At 43.5% G+C, this 18503-nt stretch overlaps 1 non-coding gene across 1 annotated transcript; it reads right to left on the bottom strand.

Annotated features, from left to right (window-relative positions):
* Positions 1 to 18149: 18149 nt before the first annotated feature.
* Positions 18150 to 18231, bottom strand: trnas-gcu (transfer RNA serine (anticodon GCU)). The gene has a single exon. It is a non-coding gene; the product is annotated as a tRNA-Ser (tRNA).
* Positions 18232 to 18503: the final 272 nt, after the last annotated feature.

The raw sequence follows: 18503 nt of genomic DNA, 5'->3' as shown, positions 1-18503 counted from the left end.
CCATGTAATCGTCCACAGAGCTATTATTTCGGGGAAAAAGCTTATAGAAACTGGCTACATAAACACTTTGACAACAATAACATGTTCTTGAGACATTTTTTGATTAGAAACTCAACTCATTGTTCTGTGAATCCGACATCGTTTGCAAGGCACAAATGAGATGTGGAATATAACTCTCTCCATTTGCCTAGATGGGTGTAACTTCAATAACATTAAAGGAACTGGACACCGTCCACGACAATGCAGTCACTTGAGTGTACCCTCTTCAACACGTGCAATATTCATTCCCTTCACCGCTGAGGCACAATTGCAGCAGAGTGCACCAACTATAAGATGCACTGGAGTAAGTCATTCGGGCATTTTTGACAACCTTCAAAGCTCAACAGCTGTACTGACTATAAGGACAAAGTTGGAAGATGCAACAAAACGCCACCATTTTCAACTTACCCTCCAAGGTCCATAGCACCCTGACTTGGAAAGGAATCAGTGAGAAACTCATTGGCGAAACGGTCTTGATGGGCAAAGTTGCATATTTCAGCCTTCCATCTTTTATCTTACAATTTTAAGAAAAATGTTGATTTATGCCATGACGAGACTTGTGTTCAGTCCTTTAGCTGTTCCCTAAACTGGTAGTTGCTAAAGTTCTGTTATCATCCACAGCCTGTGGTCAACAATAGAAAATATCCGAAAACCCTCTCAATCAACTGACTCCCCTTCAGATTAGAGTGGTGTTGGAGAAGTACAGCAGGTCCGGCAGCATCTGAGGAGCAGGAAAAATGGACGTTTCAGGCAAAAGTTTCAGGAATGAGACTGGGAGCACATGGGATGAAGAGATAAATGGGAAGGGTGTGGGGCTGGGGAGAAGGTAGCTGAGAGTGCTGTAAGTGGATGCAGGCGGGGGGTAAACATGATATGTCAGAGAAGTAGGTGGAGTGGATAGGTGGGAATCAAGATGCACAGGTAGGACAAGTCAGGCGGACGGTGTTGAGCTGCAAGGTGGGAACTGGGGTAAGGTAGGGGGAGGGGAAATGAGGCAACGGGTGAAGTCCAAATTGATGCCATGGGGTTGAAGGGTCCCGAGGCGGATGATGAGGCTTTCTTCCTCGAGGCATCGGGTCGTGAGACAGTGGCGATACAGGACCTTCATGTCCTCAGGAGAGTGGGAGGAGGAGTTGAAATGTTTGGCCATGGAGCACTGGGGTTGATTCTTGCGGGTATCCTGGAGATATTCTCTGAAGTGTTGTGTGAGAACACATCTCCTCTCTCCAACTTAGAGGAGACCACATCGGGCGGAACGTATACAAGAAATGGCATGTGTGGAAGTGCAGGAGAAACTTTGCTGGATGTGGAAGCCTCCATTAGACCCTTGGACAGAGGTGAGGAGGTAGATGTGGGTGCAGGTTTTGCAATTCCTGCAGTGACAGGGAAATTTATATTTCCCTCCCCACCCCTATCCACTTTTCACAAAGACTCTTTCCTCCATGACTACCTAGTCAAGTCCACGCCCTCCAATGACCCACCCTCCCCTCGCGGCACCTTCCCCTGCCACCACAGGAATTGCAAAACCTGCACCCACATCTTCCCTCTCACATCCTTCCAAGGCTCCAATGAGTTATCCACATCCAGCAAATGTGCATGTGCACTTCCACACATGTCATTTATTGCATCTGTTGCTCGCGATGTGGTCTCCTCTACATTGGGGCCAACAGACACATTCTCGGAGAGCACTTCAGAGAACATTTCCAGGGAACCCGCAACATTCAACTCCAACGCCCCATGACCAAAAACCTCAATTACCACTCACCCCCCCCACTCTCCCAAAGACATGCAGTTCCTGGGTCTCCTCCACTGCCATTCCCTCTCCACCAGACGCAGGACCATCCACCTCGGGACCCTCAACCCCAGGGCATCAACATAGTCTTCACCAGTTTCCTCATCTCCCCACGGCCACCTTATCCGAGTTCCAACTTTCTAACTTGGCACCATCCTTCTGACCTGTCCCACCTGTCTAACTTCCTTTCCACCTATCCGCTCCACCCTCTTCTTCGACCTATCACCTTTAACCCCATATCTATCCACCTCTTGTACTCTCAGCTAAATTCTTCCCAGACCCAATCCTCCCGTTTATCTCTCCACCATCGAGGCTCCCAGCTTTATTCCAATTGAAGGGCGTTTGCCCGAAACGTTATTTTTTCCTGCAAGTCGGATGCTGCCTGACCTGCTGTGCTTCTTCAGCACCACTCTAATCTTGATTCTGATTTCCAGCACCTGCAGTACGCACTTCCGTCCATCTGATTCCCCTGTCTATTGATCTTGAATAGGCCGTTGCTAAAGTTCCAGCATCATTTCCCTGCTCTTATATTCCCACCTGCGGTCAAGAACGGAAAGTATCTCCAACCTATCGAGACCACTTGATCCCTTGTCCAATCACCTTCAAACATTCGTGAAAGTCTACTCCAATTTCTCTTTTATTACTTTAAACCACTCTGTATTCACACTTTTCTCATTGTGCGTCCTCAAATTCATTATCACCCACTTCACTGGATTGAATTCCTTTCAGCACATTTTCTTGCCATTTGTTTCCAATCTCCCTGCAATCTATGGCTTTCTTCCTCATGGTTAACGACCTGACTAATTGTTACCTGATTTGCAAACTGCTAAATGATGGCCATGACAAATAATTAAAAATCGTTGAATTGTATGAAAAAAAACAATAGAACTCATAGAAGCCATGGTTCATAAGCTTGCAGAGGACAGCAGAATTGGAGACTCTAAAGAAGGTGATCTAAGATTCCAGAAGAATCTATTCCATTGCGTCTTTGGGCTGAAAAATGTCACATGAAGTTCAATCTGGATAAATGGAAGGTATTGCATTTTGCAACATCAAATAAGAATAGGGATTATACAATTAATGATCGGGCGTCGCATCCTGTTATGGAACACAGAGGCCAGGAATGCAAGTAAATAATTAATTTTAGTTGGCTTCATATATAGACAGAATGGTTAAAAAATGTCATCTCGCCTTCGTTGCTCAGTCCTTTGAGAGTAGGGGTTGGCACTTTATGTTGAAGTTGAATAGGACATTGGGTGATGCGTCTTCTGGAATACTGTGTCCAGTTCTTGCCGCCCAGTAAAAGCAAGGAAATTATTCGGCTGGAGTAGGTTTAGAACAGGTATACCAGCGTATGGCGAGTGGGGAAGGTTTGTGTTCTAACGAAAGGCTGGACAGACTGAGAATATTTTCACTCTAGCACTGGAGTTTGAAAGGCGACCTGATAGAAATGTATAAGTTATTGAGAGTTCTGCTCGAGTTAACTGTAACTGTCTTTTCTCCAAGGAGGGCCACTTCAAGACGAGAGGGCAAATGTTTAAAGTGAAAAGAGGGATTTAAAATTAGACATGAGAGGCTTTTTTAACAGAGGATGGTTTATGTGTGCAATTCACTTCCTGAGGCAGTGATGAATGAAAGTACATTTGCAATATTTACAGGATATTTGGATCGATAAATGAATTGGAAAGTATCAGTGGGATTAACAAAAGCTATTGATTCATGCCTAGTACATAATTTATTGACAAGAGGGAAGATCAGAATCAACCACTATATTAAGTATCTGGATTCACATACCAGCTAGACACAGACGACAAGCAACATGAATTCGACTGGGACAACACTACCATCATAGGGCAAGCCAAACAGACAACAGCCAGGGAATTCCTAGAGGCATGGCACTCATCTACAGACTCTATCATCAAACACATCGACCTGGACCCAATATACCGGCCACTACAGCGGACAGCTCGAACTGACAACCGGAAGCGGCAGAGACAGGCCAGTATAAATGCCGGAGGAAACAGCAGAGAATCGCTTCACAGGAAGCTCCCAAGCACTGAGGATGTCACCCAGACAGGGGACGAAACGTTTGCAAGATAAATTCCCAGCTCGGCGAACAAAACCACAACAACGAGCACCCGAGCTACAAATCTTCTCCCAAACTTTGAGTTTCCTTCCCTATCAGGCATTCGTGAATCAGATCTACAACAACTGATTGAACGTCATCATTAGACTCCAGGAATTTATTTAAATAAAATTCCAGCATCTGCCTTGCAAGGATTTGAACCCGTGTCCACAGAATTATATCTGGACATTCATATTAACAATGCAGTAATAATATCACAAGGGCATTATTAACCCTCAGCAGTTACAAGAGCCATCAGATGCGACTCCTCTAGTTTGGCATTATGTTCAGTATGAGCTGGTCGGACTGAAAGGCCTGTTTTCATGCTGTGTGAGTCTATGACTTTGACGCTATGAAACTGGCAGCTGGTTGGGATTAACAGCGGCATTGACAGTTTAATTGATCTCCTTCTGGGATATGTAATCTTGTTGGTTACTCTGGAGGTTCTTCTGCTCATTGAGCCCTTCCCACACACGGGACTGTTGAATAGTCTGTCCCTAGTTTGACTGAGTAGTTGAGTTTCCACTTCAGTAGGTAATTGAATCCCGCATTGAGCTGGTTTCTCTGTGATATCGGTGTCCTTGTATCTACCCAGGATGAACGATTGGTTCAAATCATGTCCTTGCAGACGCAAGTCCCGTTGTCCATGCTATGAATGTGTTTTTATTCTTCCTGATATATCCACAGGGTGTGGATGCGGCTGGTCAGGACAGCATTTGTTGTTCTTCCTGATTCGCTGCTGTCTCGCTGCACAAAAGATATGGTTTCGATCCCAGTCTCGTGTGACTGTGTGCAGTTTGCACATTCTCTCTTTGATTGTGTGAGTTTCCTCCCACAGTCCGAAGGTGTGCGGGTTACTGGGATCAGCCATGGGAAATGAAGGGGAACGGAATAGATATGGAGTGTGGGTCTGATAGGATGTGCTTCAGAGGGATAGTGTCACACACGGCCGTCATTCTCGGATTAAGGGGCAGCTATTTTGCTCAGGTCCTGGAGACACAAGTAGGCAGGATTGGGTAAAGATAGTAGCATCCCCTGTATAAGGGACATGTATGAATGGGATTGCAAGAAATTAAAGTCATGTTCTCTGTTCCTGAGGTCAGGCTTCCATTCCAGGTTTTATTCATCGAACTTTAACATTACCAGTTCCGTGTGTGAGTCCCCAAGGATGACTCATTTATTATATAACCACAACACCACCTTCTCCAGGTTGCAGTATTTATTGGAAACAAGAAGCTGATTCTGAGCTGATGCGAACAAAAGCAGATGCCAATGTCAAAACCAATGATCCAAATAGGAAAATGAAATTTCGAACCTTGCCTCCCCAAAGTTAAAGTCTCCACACGCTTTAGATGCGCCAATCGGCTGTCTCAGCAACATGTACTGTTTATGGTCATAATATTCTAAATGGGGGCAAGTATTCCCTTCCACCCCGCTTTTGACCAGGAGCTGTCCCAACCTCGGAAATACATGTGCCTCTCTCCTGTCATTCCATCCCAGTTTCCAATTGGATCTTCATGCATGCTCCACACAGTTTCTCTGATTCCGGATGTGGAACTGGGATTATGTGTGATTGCATGCAGCAATTGGTCCTGCGTTGTGTGGGCAAAGTGATGAAGTAGCCGATGTTCAAATATTATGCTATTGAAGCATACGTTTCAACAATTTTCTGCACTCTCCCAAGAGTTTGGAGAGTTTCATTAATCGCATTCTCCTGTACTCTCATTCATGGAATCTCCTTAGTCTCTGGTTCATTCGGTTCATTCTGCGTTGCCACATGCCTGTCGCTAAGTCCTGATATTGTACATTCTTACTGACATTTCCTCTGCTACCATCCTGGTTACAGTTTACAAGCGTGGTCTGTGGAATGGTGTAACCGTTTAGTAGTTCGTATTCTACGTTGTGATTGCAGCGACCTCGGATAGAATTCACATCATGGCGGTTCGTTCTCTCAAAGTTTTACTTTTGGTAAAACACGGTCAGAAATTAGTCGTTTTTACAAGATAATATTCTCCGAGGGGATGATCTGTTTTCCATTGAATTTTGTTATCTGATATTTCTGCGTTTCATGTATCAGGATTTAAACCCAAAAGTTCTCGAAGATGTCTCTCCCTCGCACTCTCCCTAGCTCTCTTTTCTGTCCCTCGTCCCATTTGACTGAGACATTGCACAATCTAACATACACTTGCACGTTGGTACCATCCAGTCTGTGCCGTTGCACTCATTGTTGCCCCAATCTCTTCATTGGCACTTTCAAACCATTCGATCCGTTTGGATATCGTGGCTGTGAGATCAATTCTCTTTTAGCAGCTTTTACTGACATGGACCAGAGATTATTGCAGCGTGAGGCTCAATAAAAGGGCATAGGGAATAACTGGGGAAAAGAGACTCTATTGGAAAAGATCCCCCATGAGGGCTTTCTGCGATAGCCTAGTGGTATTATTGCTGGATTGTTAACACAGCAAAGCCAGGTAATATTCTGTGGAGACGGGTTGGATTACCACCACACCACGACGATGATAGTATGTGAATGCAATAAATGCCTAGAATTAAGAATACGTTGTCTGAAAAACCCATCTGTTTCACTGACATCCTTGAGGGAAGGAAACTACCGCCCTTATCAGGTCTGGCGTCCACGTGACTCCAGACCGAAAGGCAATAAATGCTGCAGTTCCACCCCCGATGCTGTTACAGAATGGAAATATGTTAATTTGGTTCAGTGCTAGAATTGTCCAGGGATGAGATCGCACTGGGAGAGTTGCAGGAGAGATTCACTCGAATAAGGTCGAGACTGAAGAGTTTCAGTCATGAAGGGAGACAGGCCAAACTGGGTTTGTTTGTCACCGTGCAGAGGAGTTTGTGAGGGGTATAGATAAGGTAGACTGAAAGAAGCGTTTCCCATCGATGGAAAGAACGATCACAGGGGACCAGAAATTTAATGAGAAAGACAGAAAGGTTAAAGTAGATGTGGAGAAAATCGGTTTAGGCCGGAGGGTGTTGGAATTTGCAACAACCTGTCTGTAAGGGTCAGAGAGACAGCAACCCGTATAACCTGAAGGAATATGCACATGTGAATATGTTCTGCCAATACCTGTAAGGTTATGGGGTAAACCATTCGGGTCGTAAAACAGTTGCTTTTGACAAATGCAACCACAACGGGCTGAAGTGTCTCCTTTGAAACTGTTGTCCTTGCTAGTATAGTGGTTAGTGTCACCGTATATTATGCGGGAGGTAGGAGCTCAATTCCTGGCTGGGGCACTGTAAATGTTTTAAAACTGTCGCTCCGTTTCCAAGTGCGGGTTATTAATGTCTGTGCTTCCATTCCCCATGGGAAATGTCACAGAAAGGATAGTGCTTTCTGAATCAGCGTGGGGAAGGTCTGCAGCTCCTGGCGAGACAGTGTGTCAATGAAAGTGCAAGCAGATGACTTCCGCAACCTGCACCTTGTGTCTGTACTGGAGTCTAAACCATTTAATAGAAAGAAGGAGGAAGCTGAGGAAGAAACAGAGTAAATCAATTCAGATGTGAGCACAGAAACATTTTCCGCAGCATCATGAGGAAAACTGACAAATGGCTCCGAGAAAGAGTTTGTCTTTCAGAACTGTTAGCTCACAGAGATGGTTTTTGTTCCACTCAAGCCCTTAAGAAATTGAATAACAATTTAACTAAGACTTGAAATGTTAGAACACACCAGGCGATGATTCACGTGCTGTAAACTGTGTTTACAAGCCAGATGTTTGATAACTGATAATGATGCAATAGGCTGAAGGACCATTCGCCATGCTTTTAAAAATTCAATGACTGTCATTTTTCAACTGAACCAAATAGGCAAAAATAAAGTCATCAAGACAAGTACCAAGGATTGCATATGTCGTCCCTGGTGCGAAAGTGCTGAAATGCAGCTGTCTCACTGCTATTTCCCAATGTTGATTTCCAGTCAGGGAAAAAATTTTGTTGTTCCTTATGGAAATCTTAAATTGAACATGAATTCCTGACATTACAAAACAGCAAAGGTTGCAGTTCTGTCAGAGTCAGTGAGAATTTCATATCAGAGATAAAATCAAATGGGAAGAAACGGTGAAATCAGTTGCCTTTGCCTGCTCAGACTCAGTACTACAAAATGATCCTTATTGAAACATATAGGTATTTTCAAGGATTTAATAAGTTGGATGCAGAAAGTTTGGTTCTATGACCAGAGCACCTCGTATCGAATGACTTGGAGATGCCGTTTTTGGACTGGGGTACGCAAATTTGAAAATCACACAACCCCAGGTTCTAGTCCAACAGGTTTAATTGGAAGTACGAGCTTTCGGACCACTGCTCATTCATCAGGTGATTGTGGAGTACACAGTTGTAAGTCACAGAATTTATAACATATGTTTGCAGTGTGATGTAACTGAAATTGTACATTGAAAAATACCTTGATTGTTTGCTAAGTCTCCGATCTGTTTTCATGACCATGTTAGCTTCACTTCTTTCATATGCAAAGCGCAAAACTTTTTTATTTTAAAGTTTTATTCTCAGGTGAAGTTTAACAACTGGTGTCTGCCCCCCGTGAGCTGCTGTCTGTTCCATAATATTCAGACTGATTCTAATTTATAAAAATGAGTTACCAGAGACTTACATGGATTCATGATGTTTTTGAGCAAAGTACAATGTAACTCTGCAAGTACAAATTCACCCCACAGACGGATATGTGTGTGTGTCTGTGTGTGTCTGTAGGAGGGTCTCTGTTGGTAGATAGGGCAATGGGATCACCTGTACTGTGACATGAACCCAATGACCATGGGTACCGAATTTAGCTATCAGTCTCTGTGGGGGCACTATTAGCTGCTGCCTGTTCCGAAGACCGCCTTTGAGGGTTGTCACCCAAAGATCCGAGGTCGAATGTCCTGGATCACTGAAGTGCTCTCCAACTGGGAAGGGGCACACCTGTCTGTTGATTAATGTGCAGCGCCCATTCCGTTGTTTTAGCCTTTGCTCAGCTTCACCAATGAACCTTGTCTTAAGGCATCCTTATCTGCAGCATGTTGTTTTTTTTAGATTAGCGTCAATCTAAACATTATGGCATGGACGCAGCACACAGGGACTAACACCTTCAACATATTATCTGTGCTGGCACTGATTGGTAAAGTCCACCTGAGAATGTAACTGTTAAAAGAAAGTTTTTCGATTTACATAAGAAAGAAATGAACCTTACATAGTCATTCTAACAGATGGAAGACTTAACAAGCAATCAAGGTATTTTTCCAATGTATAATTTCAGTGACATGACACTGTAACCTTTCGCTATAAATTCTGTACCTTACCACTGTGTACTCCACAGCCATCTGACGCGTGAGCAGCTCTCCAAAAGCTATTGATTCTATTAAACCTGTTGGGCTATGACCTGGTGTTGTGCGATTTTTAACTTCGTATTAGAATGCGGATCTCACAATTAAAATAGAGACGAAGAAGTATTTATTCTCTCAGACAGTTCTGTATCAGTGGACTTTCTTGTAGCAGAAGGCTGTCGAGGAAGTGTCATTAGGTGTAATGAGGCTGAGATCGGCAGATCTTCAAACAGCAAAGACATCAAGCATTCTGGCGAAAGGCAAGAAATTGCAGTTCAAGGTTATCAGATCAGATATGAAACCATTCAATAGCGGAGTAGACTTGGTGGTCTGAATGGTGACTACCTGTTCCTAAAATTGTTGGCCTTAATATGAAGCTGCAAAACCGACCTGAGTAAAACGTGCCAAATTTTTAAAAAGCGTGGTCCCCCAGAGCACTGAACAGAGGTGAAATGTACCAAAAACAACACACAAAGGGCAGACAATATTGGGTCATTGATCCGTAGTGATCAGTATACCAAGGTAAACAGGAAAACCGATATTCATTATCTACATTGAACCTGGCTCCACGAGGCATGTAGTTAACTCTCACAAACCACTATTCCCCTTCCGTTTTCCTGACGCCCCCTCCGTTCTTGTTTTAAACCGATTGAACTTCAGGCAATTGCCGATGACATTGCTGTTGTGGAACTGTAGCAGATAGAACATAGAACATTACAGCGCAGTACAGGCCCTTCGGCCCTCGATGTTGCGCAGCCCTGTCATACTAATCTGAAGTCCATCCCATCTACACCATTCCATGTACGTCCATATGCCTCTCTAATGATGACTTAAATGCACTTAATCTTGGCGAATCTACCACCGTTACATGCAAAGCATCGCATACCCTAACTTCTCTCTGAGTAAAGAAACTACCTCTGACATCTGTCTTATACCTATCTCCCCTCACTTTAAAGTTGTGACCCTCGTGTTTGCCGTCCCCATAGTTGGAACAAGACTCTCCCTGTCCACCCTATCTAACGCTCTAATTATCTTGTATGTCTCTATTAAGTCACCTCTCAGTCTTCTCTCCAACGAGGACAGCCTCAAGGCCCTCAGTCTTTCCTCGTAATACATTCCTTCCATACCAGCAAACATACTAGAAAATTCCCTCTGCACTCTTTCCAAAGCGTCAACATCCCTCTTATAATGTGGTGACAAGAACTGTTCACAATACTTCAATGTGGCCGTACCAGAGTTGTGTACAGCTGCAGCATAACCTTCTGATTCCGGAACTCAATCTCTCTATTAATAAAGGCCAAAACACTGTTTTCCTTCTTAACAACCCTGTCAATCTGGGTGGCAACTTTCAGGGATCTGTGTACATGGACACCGAGATCTCTCTGCTCATCTGCACTCCCAAGAATCTTACAATTAGCCCAGTATTTTGCATTCCAATTACTCCATCCAAAGTGTATCACCTCACACTTGTCCACATTAAACTCCATTTGCCACCTCTCAGCCCGGCTCTGCAGCTTATCTCTGTCTCTCTGCAACCTACTACATCTTTCGTCACTATCCACAACTCCAGCGACAATAGTGTTGTCCGGAAATTTACTAACCCACCCTTCTACGCCCTCATCCAGGTCATTTATAAAAAATGATGAATAGCAGTGGACCCAACATCGACCCTTGCGGAAAGCCGCTAGTAACTGGACAGCAAGATGAACATATTACATCAACTACAACACTCTGTTTTCTTTAAGCGAGACAATTACTGATTCAAACTGCTATGTCACCCACAATCCCATTACTCCGCATTTTGTATAATAGCCTCCTGTGGGAACCTTATCGAACACCTTGCTGAAATCCATATAAAGCATATCAACCTGTTTACTCTCATCCACCTGTTTGGTCACTTTGTCAAAAAACTCATAAGATTCGTTCGGCACGACCTACCCTTTACAAAACCGTGCTGACTGTCCCTGATCAGATTATTATTTCTAGATGATTATAAATCCTATCTCTTATAACCTTTTCCAAAACTTTAACAACAACTGAAGTGAGATTTACTGGTCTGTAATTACCAGGGTTGTCTCTACTACAATTCTTGAACAAGGGAACCACATTTGAAATCATCCAGTACTCAGGCACTATTCCTGTAGACAATGATGATTTCTAGATCAATGGCACAGGCTCGGCAATCCCCTCCCTTGCTTCCCAGAGGATCCTAGGATAGATCCCATCTGGCCCAGAGGACTTCTCGAATTTCACACTCTGCAGTATTTCTAATACCTCTTCCTTGTGAACCTCAATCTCTTCGAATCTAGATGCAAGTATCTCTGTATCTTCCTCGCCAACATTTTCATTTTATATCGTGAACACTGTCGAAAAATATTTATTTAGTGTTTCCCATGTCTCCTCTGACTCCACACACAACTTCCCACTATTATTCTTGATTGACCCTAATTTAACTCTCGTCATTCTTTTATTCCTGACATACCTATGGAAAGCCTTAGGGTTAACCCTGATCCTATCCGCCAACAACTTCTAATGTCTCCTCCTGGCTCTCATGTCTCCTCCTGGCTCTTCTGAGCTCTCTCATTAGGTCATGCAGGGAAACGAGTCTGTCTGCTGCACAACATCATTCTGCTTCGAAATATCAGGCAGTATTTCATATTGATAACTGTAAACGTTAACCTTTAACAAGCCATGAGAGTGAAATCACTGAATCCTCATCACTATACTACCAGGGAAGTTTTCTGTTAACATCACCCAGGGCACCATGAGATTAGCCATTCTATTCACCCATCCTTCTGTGCGTGATCCCCTCGGCCCTATTCAGGTCTTGTTGGTTGGTTTACAATACTGAGGCTATCCAATCATCTTTGCATTTCAGTTTCTAAAGGATGAGACCTTCTCTCTGAGCTGGAAATGTGCTTGCTCAGTGGTGATAAAACTGTCCTTGTAAACTAGAAAAGTGCTTGAAATAGGCCATTCCTGTTTTTCATTCCAAGAACTTGAGGCAAACCGTTTGGCAGGACAGGAAATAGCGGGCGTGAGCAGTGATCAAGTTTGGCAGCAAGAACGATGTGAGGCAGTATAAACTACAGAGTAATGGGGAAACAATGGGCAAGGAACACTGGGACGGGAGGGGCTGAATGCTTCCTTTCTTTGCTGTAACCAGACATTGGTGTTGAGCTCTGAAATGGGACAACATCAGACAAGTCGGTGAAATCTTACTTTCTGCTTGTTTTCTCCCGAGGCCTGTGTCACACTTGGGGAAATGTGTCTGCGTGCTTCAGTCTATGGGTAAAAATGAGGTTCAGTTCCCATCTCAAACTTTAATCCCACTTATTGTGTTTTACGAGATTAAAACGTTCCAGAGAAATTAGTATTCAGGTGAAACGTCAGAGCTTACAGACCAAGTGCTGGGAAATGAGATGAAGGGACCCATTTCTGTGCTGTAAACACTCCATAATTCAATCGTTTTTGAGGGGAAACATATCTGCAGTGACATAATTCCAAAAACTCTGTTATGAAGAAACGGTGCAACGGCTTCTGCCCTCATCCCTGGTGGTCTAGTGGTTAGTATTCAGCGTTTTAACTGAGTGACCTGGGTTTCATTACCGTTCAGGAAATCAGGACTTCTTGTTCCTGATGCAGAGAGAGCAGCTCTACCAGGAATCTGTTTCATGCCTTAGATCAGTCAATACCCCAGCTCATCAAAGAAGGGAAAAGTGCCTTCCCTCTCTCTGCACAGTCAGACAGTTAATCCTTCATTCTCCTCTGATTCCACTTTCCAAAGAATTTCCAAATAATGTCAAAACTAAGTCTCAGCTCTTTCTTTTTTGTGCTTTTCATCCATAGGAGCTGCAGCGATTGAATGGGTTGGTTTCTTAAAACGAAACGTACCTATGAGCAATGTATTGGGATATTCCAGAATTGCCTTCTCTGACAGCGCTGGGACATGACTGATGTTGTCTATGATATGGAAGTGCCAGTGTTTGAGTTGAGTAGACAAAGTTAAAATTACACAATATCAGGGCAGAGTCCAGCAGGTTTATTTGGAAGCACTAGCTTTCGGAGATCCGCTCCTTCATCACGTGGGTGTTTTTCTGCAGAAACTTGGTGTGTGTGTCAACATGCGCGATCTTTTGGAAGATCATCTGGACTTTAACCGACCGTTCGTGGTGTTGACGGTACCCATGACTTGGAGGTGTTGGTGTTGGACTGGGGTGGATACATTTAATAATCACACAAAGCCATTTTAGATTCCAACAGTTGACAAACACCTGATGAAGAAGCAGTGCATGGAACACTGGTGCTTCCAACTAACTCTGTTCGATACAAACTGGTGCTGTGTGATTTTTACTCTGATAGCTCTTGGTAATGTTTAACTGATCGAAGACAGTGAAAGAACTTTCATTCGTGGAGATGAAAATTTCAAATATTATCCACCTCAGCATAAGAAAAGTGATTAGGTTGGATTTGTGATGAATCTCCACAATGCGCTTGCGCAAAGTAAAAGCCGAATTTCAAATGCCTGATCCGGAGCCAGCTCTCCGAATGGTTGCACCAATGGCCAGATGCAGAGCTGAGATTTTACACGCTGCAGAGCTGTGGTGTTAACAAGGACATGAGCAATAACAGTAACAGTCACAAGGTGAACAAAGAACCGAGATAATCACCATCATTGATTCACTTCAATTTGTCCTCAAAACAACGAGCATTCACAATCTGATCAGCCAATCAATGAGGTCCCTGCTGATCTTGGAAATTGCAACTGACATTTCTGCGTTTTCACCATAATTTGAGGTAAACTCCAGCCTAATCATAACTTCGCATATTCCCATTAATTTTTATATTTAGATATCGTTAATGACCTGTCAGAATTTGCAGGAAATGAGTGAAAACGTCCTCCCGGTGACGTAATCCAGCGCAGAGTCGGCCAGAAATGAAAAGACAAAGACATGTAGCATCACTCCCATTTCTCTCTGTTCCAATGCGTTTTCCTGAGTTGAATATTTGCAGGACTTGTCTTTACTATCTAAAGAATTAATTATTTTCCCGGGAAAGATTCTTCATAAATCAATTGACATATGAGGTCTTGAAATATATTTTACTTTAGATTAAAATAGTTGAATATCCTTTCCCCCAGCCTAATGTCCCAATGCTCCCTCCTCTTCCATGTAAACACAAGCTTCTACAAGTGATGTTGGAGCTCCCAACCTGACGTTACAATGTTCCTTGCTGCTCCATGTCAAGAGAAGCTGCTCTACTTGAAGTTGGAGCTCCCAGTTTGATGTCCCAATGCTCCCTGTTCCATGTCATTACCAGTGGTGCAGTTGAGGTTAGACCTACCACTCTGATGTCCCAATGATCCCAGCTGTTACATGTCACTAAAAGCTGGTCCTTGTGAGGTTGGAGCTCCCAGTCTGATGTCCCAATGTTCCCTCCTCCATGTCAAGAGAAGCAGTCCAGTTGAGGTTGGATGTATCACTCTGATGTCCCAATGCTCCCTGCTGCTACATGTCATTAAAAGCAGCTCCAGGTGAGAGTGGAACTCCCAGACGGATCTCGCAAAGCGCCTTGCTCCATGTCAACTGAAGCTGCTCCAAATGAGGTTAGATCTTGCATTCGGATGTTCCAATGCTCCCTGCTGCTCCATGTCAATGGAAGCTGCTCCAGGAGTGGTTGGAACTCCCAGACTGCTGTCACAATACTCTCTGGTCCACGTCAAAAGACGCTGCTCCAAATGAAGTGGGAGCTCCCATCCATGGCAGCTCACATACTTCTATACCATCATAGAAATACTGCCCACTGAACATCCCCACCACTGGACCAATTGGTGGAATAACCACATCATGAGAACCTAATATTATTTTTATTCACCACCGAATCATTATTTCCAAAAGTCATTCTTTCTTAAACCTTATTTCGCATGTGCATACTGCAGTCCATCCGAAGTAAGATAATGGTGCTAATTGATGTATGCTTAATAAAAATTACATCCTATTTTTCATGTTGAGTAACTGCGAGTTAACAAGGACAATGTTTGTATTCAAAACACACTTTTATTCCAGGTGAGAGAATGTGGTTTGCATTATTTAAAATGAACTTGTTCACTGCGTAAAATGATCAAATAGATCTCAATTTCAAAAAACATTAGTAACGTTGTCATCCATCTTGAAATGTGGTGTCTTCTTCTTTCAACCAGACGGGTATTATATCAAAAAAACTATTACTGATATGCGTATAGACACTTTAAATCGCAAGGATTGTGAAGGTCTGTAGCTCAGGTTGCGGTTTAAGGTGTAGGTTTGCTCGCTGAGCTGTAGGTTTGATATCCAGATGTTTCATTACCTGGCTAGGTAACATCATCAGTGGCGACCTCCATGTGAAGGGAAGCTGTTGTCTCTTGCTTTCTATTTATATCTTTCTCCTGGATGGGGTTCCTGCGGTTTGTGGTGATGTCATTTCCTGTTCGTTTTCTGCGGGGTTGATAGATGGCATGTAGATCTATGTGTTTGTTTATGGCGTTGTAGTTGGAGTTCCAGGCCTTTGGGAATTTTCTGGCATGTCTTTGCTTAGACTGTCCCAGGATCAAGGTGTTTCCCAAGCCGAATCGGACTACAAAAAATCCATAAACCAGGAGCCCCCCTCAGACCCATAGTCTCATTACCCGGAACACCAACTTACAGACGGGCCAAAGAACTACACACAAGACTGAAATGCCTCATAGAAGAGTCACAGCACTCCATCCACTCTACCCAGGAATTCCTAAAAATCATCAAAAACACCAAAGTGGAGGAAGAGGAAGCAATGATCTCATTCGACATAACAGCACTGTTCACCTCCATCAACATCGACCTGGCAAAGGAAACACTTACCAGACTTTTAGAAGAGACCATCACAGACGCACCAACCACCATCAATCACATTACCAACGAAAACATCATGAAGCTCGTGAACCTGTGCCTCACCACCGAGTTCACCTTCAACAACATAGTCTACAAACAAACCAACGGCACACCCATGGGATCTCCGCTATCAGGATTCATAGCAGAAGTGGTAATGCAAAGACTAGAACAAACACCCCTGCCAACAATCAAACCAAACATCTGGGTCCGCTACGTAGATGACACCTTTGTCATCACAAAACAAAACAAGATAGAAGAGACATTTGACATCATCAACAACACCCTCACAGGCATAAAGTTCACCAAGGAGGAAGAAACCGACAACAAACTCGCATTCCTGAACGTCACAGTAGAAAGAAAGGACAGCGGAGAACTACAAACCTATGTATACAGAAAACCGACAAACACTGACCAAATACTTAACTACACCAGCAAACATCCCAACACACACAAACGAAGCTGTATCAGAACACTATTCCAACGAGCCACCACACACTGCAGCACAGACGAACTTCGGAAAACAGAGGAGAACCACCTATTCAACGTATTCGAGAAAAATAGATACTCAAAATACAGTTCGCAGATTCCTCAAGAACAAACCACGACAAGCAGACCACACATAGCCAGAAACCATAACCACCTTACCATACATCGAAGAAGTTTCAGAAATGACAGCCAGACTATTCAGACCCCTCGGAATCCTAGTAGTACACAAACCCACCAACACTCTCAAACAAAAGCTAACTTAAAAGACACAGTACAACCCATGGACGAAACCAACGTCATCTACAAAATTCCATGCAATGACTGCCACCAACACTATGTAAGACAAACAGGAAGAAAGTTAGCCACCAGGATATACGAACACCAGCTAGCCACAAAAAGACACGACCTTCTCTCCTTCGTAGCCCACATAGGGATTAAAAATACCACTATTTCGAGTGGGACAACACAACTATCCTGGAACAGGCTAAGCAAAGATATGCCAGAGAATTCCTAGAGGCCTGGCACTTCAACCACAATGCCATAAACAAACACTTAGATCTAGATGCCATCTATCAACCCCTCAGAAAACGAACAGGAAATGACATCACCACAAACCCCAGGAACCCCATCGAGGAGAAAAATATTAATAGAAAGCAGGAGACAACAGCTTTGCTTCAATTGGAGGTCGCCACTGATGATGATGTTACTTAGCCAAGTAATGAAACGTCTGGATATCAAAGTTACAGCTCAGTGAGCAACCCTACACCCAACATTTTAAATCATTTTTCATGTTTATGTTGCATGAATCTGCGGTTATTAATCCACAGTTTAGTTTCACTCCCTATAGGTAACATGCTGATTTCTCCAGTTGTTCATAGTTCAATGTGATTCATCCAGTGTGTGCATAACGAGAAGGAGCTTGCTTCCCACATCTTGTGTTTATCTGTGCCTTATGTCCAGCATTCATCAATGGCGAGAGTAAGGGTCGAGGGCGAGACCAATGTGTAAGTCTCTCCGTGCCCATGCACGGCACCCACAGCGGCAATTCTCCACTGTGAATTTACACCCAGTTCTCAGTGCCCCTAAACCCACACCCTGACCCTTTGAAATATCTCCATTATTTTGTGCTGTTTCGCTGTGCTCTTCTCACCAGGATGAATTACTTCTACTCAACTTCTTCCAGATTTCATCTGACAAAACATTCATTAAGAATCCCTTTGCATAAACATGCACTTCGCAGCTCTCGGTATTTGATTTTCCTGGATGTCTTTCATACGAAAAAACGTTCACAGCAGCTTGAATTGAAAAAGAAAATCGCGTTTCTTTTCATTATCCCAAAGCAAACTACATTTCAATGCAGTTTAGTCAAATGGCACAAACTATTCCTTGAGATTTTGTAATAGCGACAACGCATATAAACTGACCATTGGAGTTGTAGCTTCAATGCAACAGCTGAAAACCGCTGATGACAGCGACGAAAGTGGGATTCGAACCCACGCGTGCCGAGCACAATGGATTAGCAGTCCATCGCCTTAACCTCTCGGCCACCTCGTCACAGATACTCAAAAAGCTATGACCTTATACATAATTGAATTTCGTAAATTATGCAGAGCAGCAGATATTTCTCCCTGGTGTTGGTGAAATGAGAAATAACACAGTCCGGTTCCAAGACTATGGTCTGACCCCTGGGTTGTGGGGCAAGTGCACTCCCACTGTTACACTGTGCACACATTGATCTGAACAAAAATGAGGAAATGACTATGTAACAAGGTCAATTGAATTCTGTGAAATTTGAAGTCAACGGAATGAAGAACCCGAGACAGCAG

The sequence above is a fragment of the Chiloscyllium punctatum genome, chromosome 16, assembly GCF_047496795.1.
Source record: "Chiloscyllium punctatum isolate Juve2018m chromosome 16, sChiPun1.3, whole genome shotgun sequence".
Taxonomy (NCBI): Eukaryota; Metazoa; Chordata; class Chondrichthyes; order Orectolobiformes; family Hemiscylliidae; genus Chiloscyllium; species Chiloscyllium punctatum.
The sequence above is the reverse complement of the archived record's forward strand: the minus strand, read 5'-3'. Positions and strand labels throughout refer to the sequence as shown.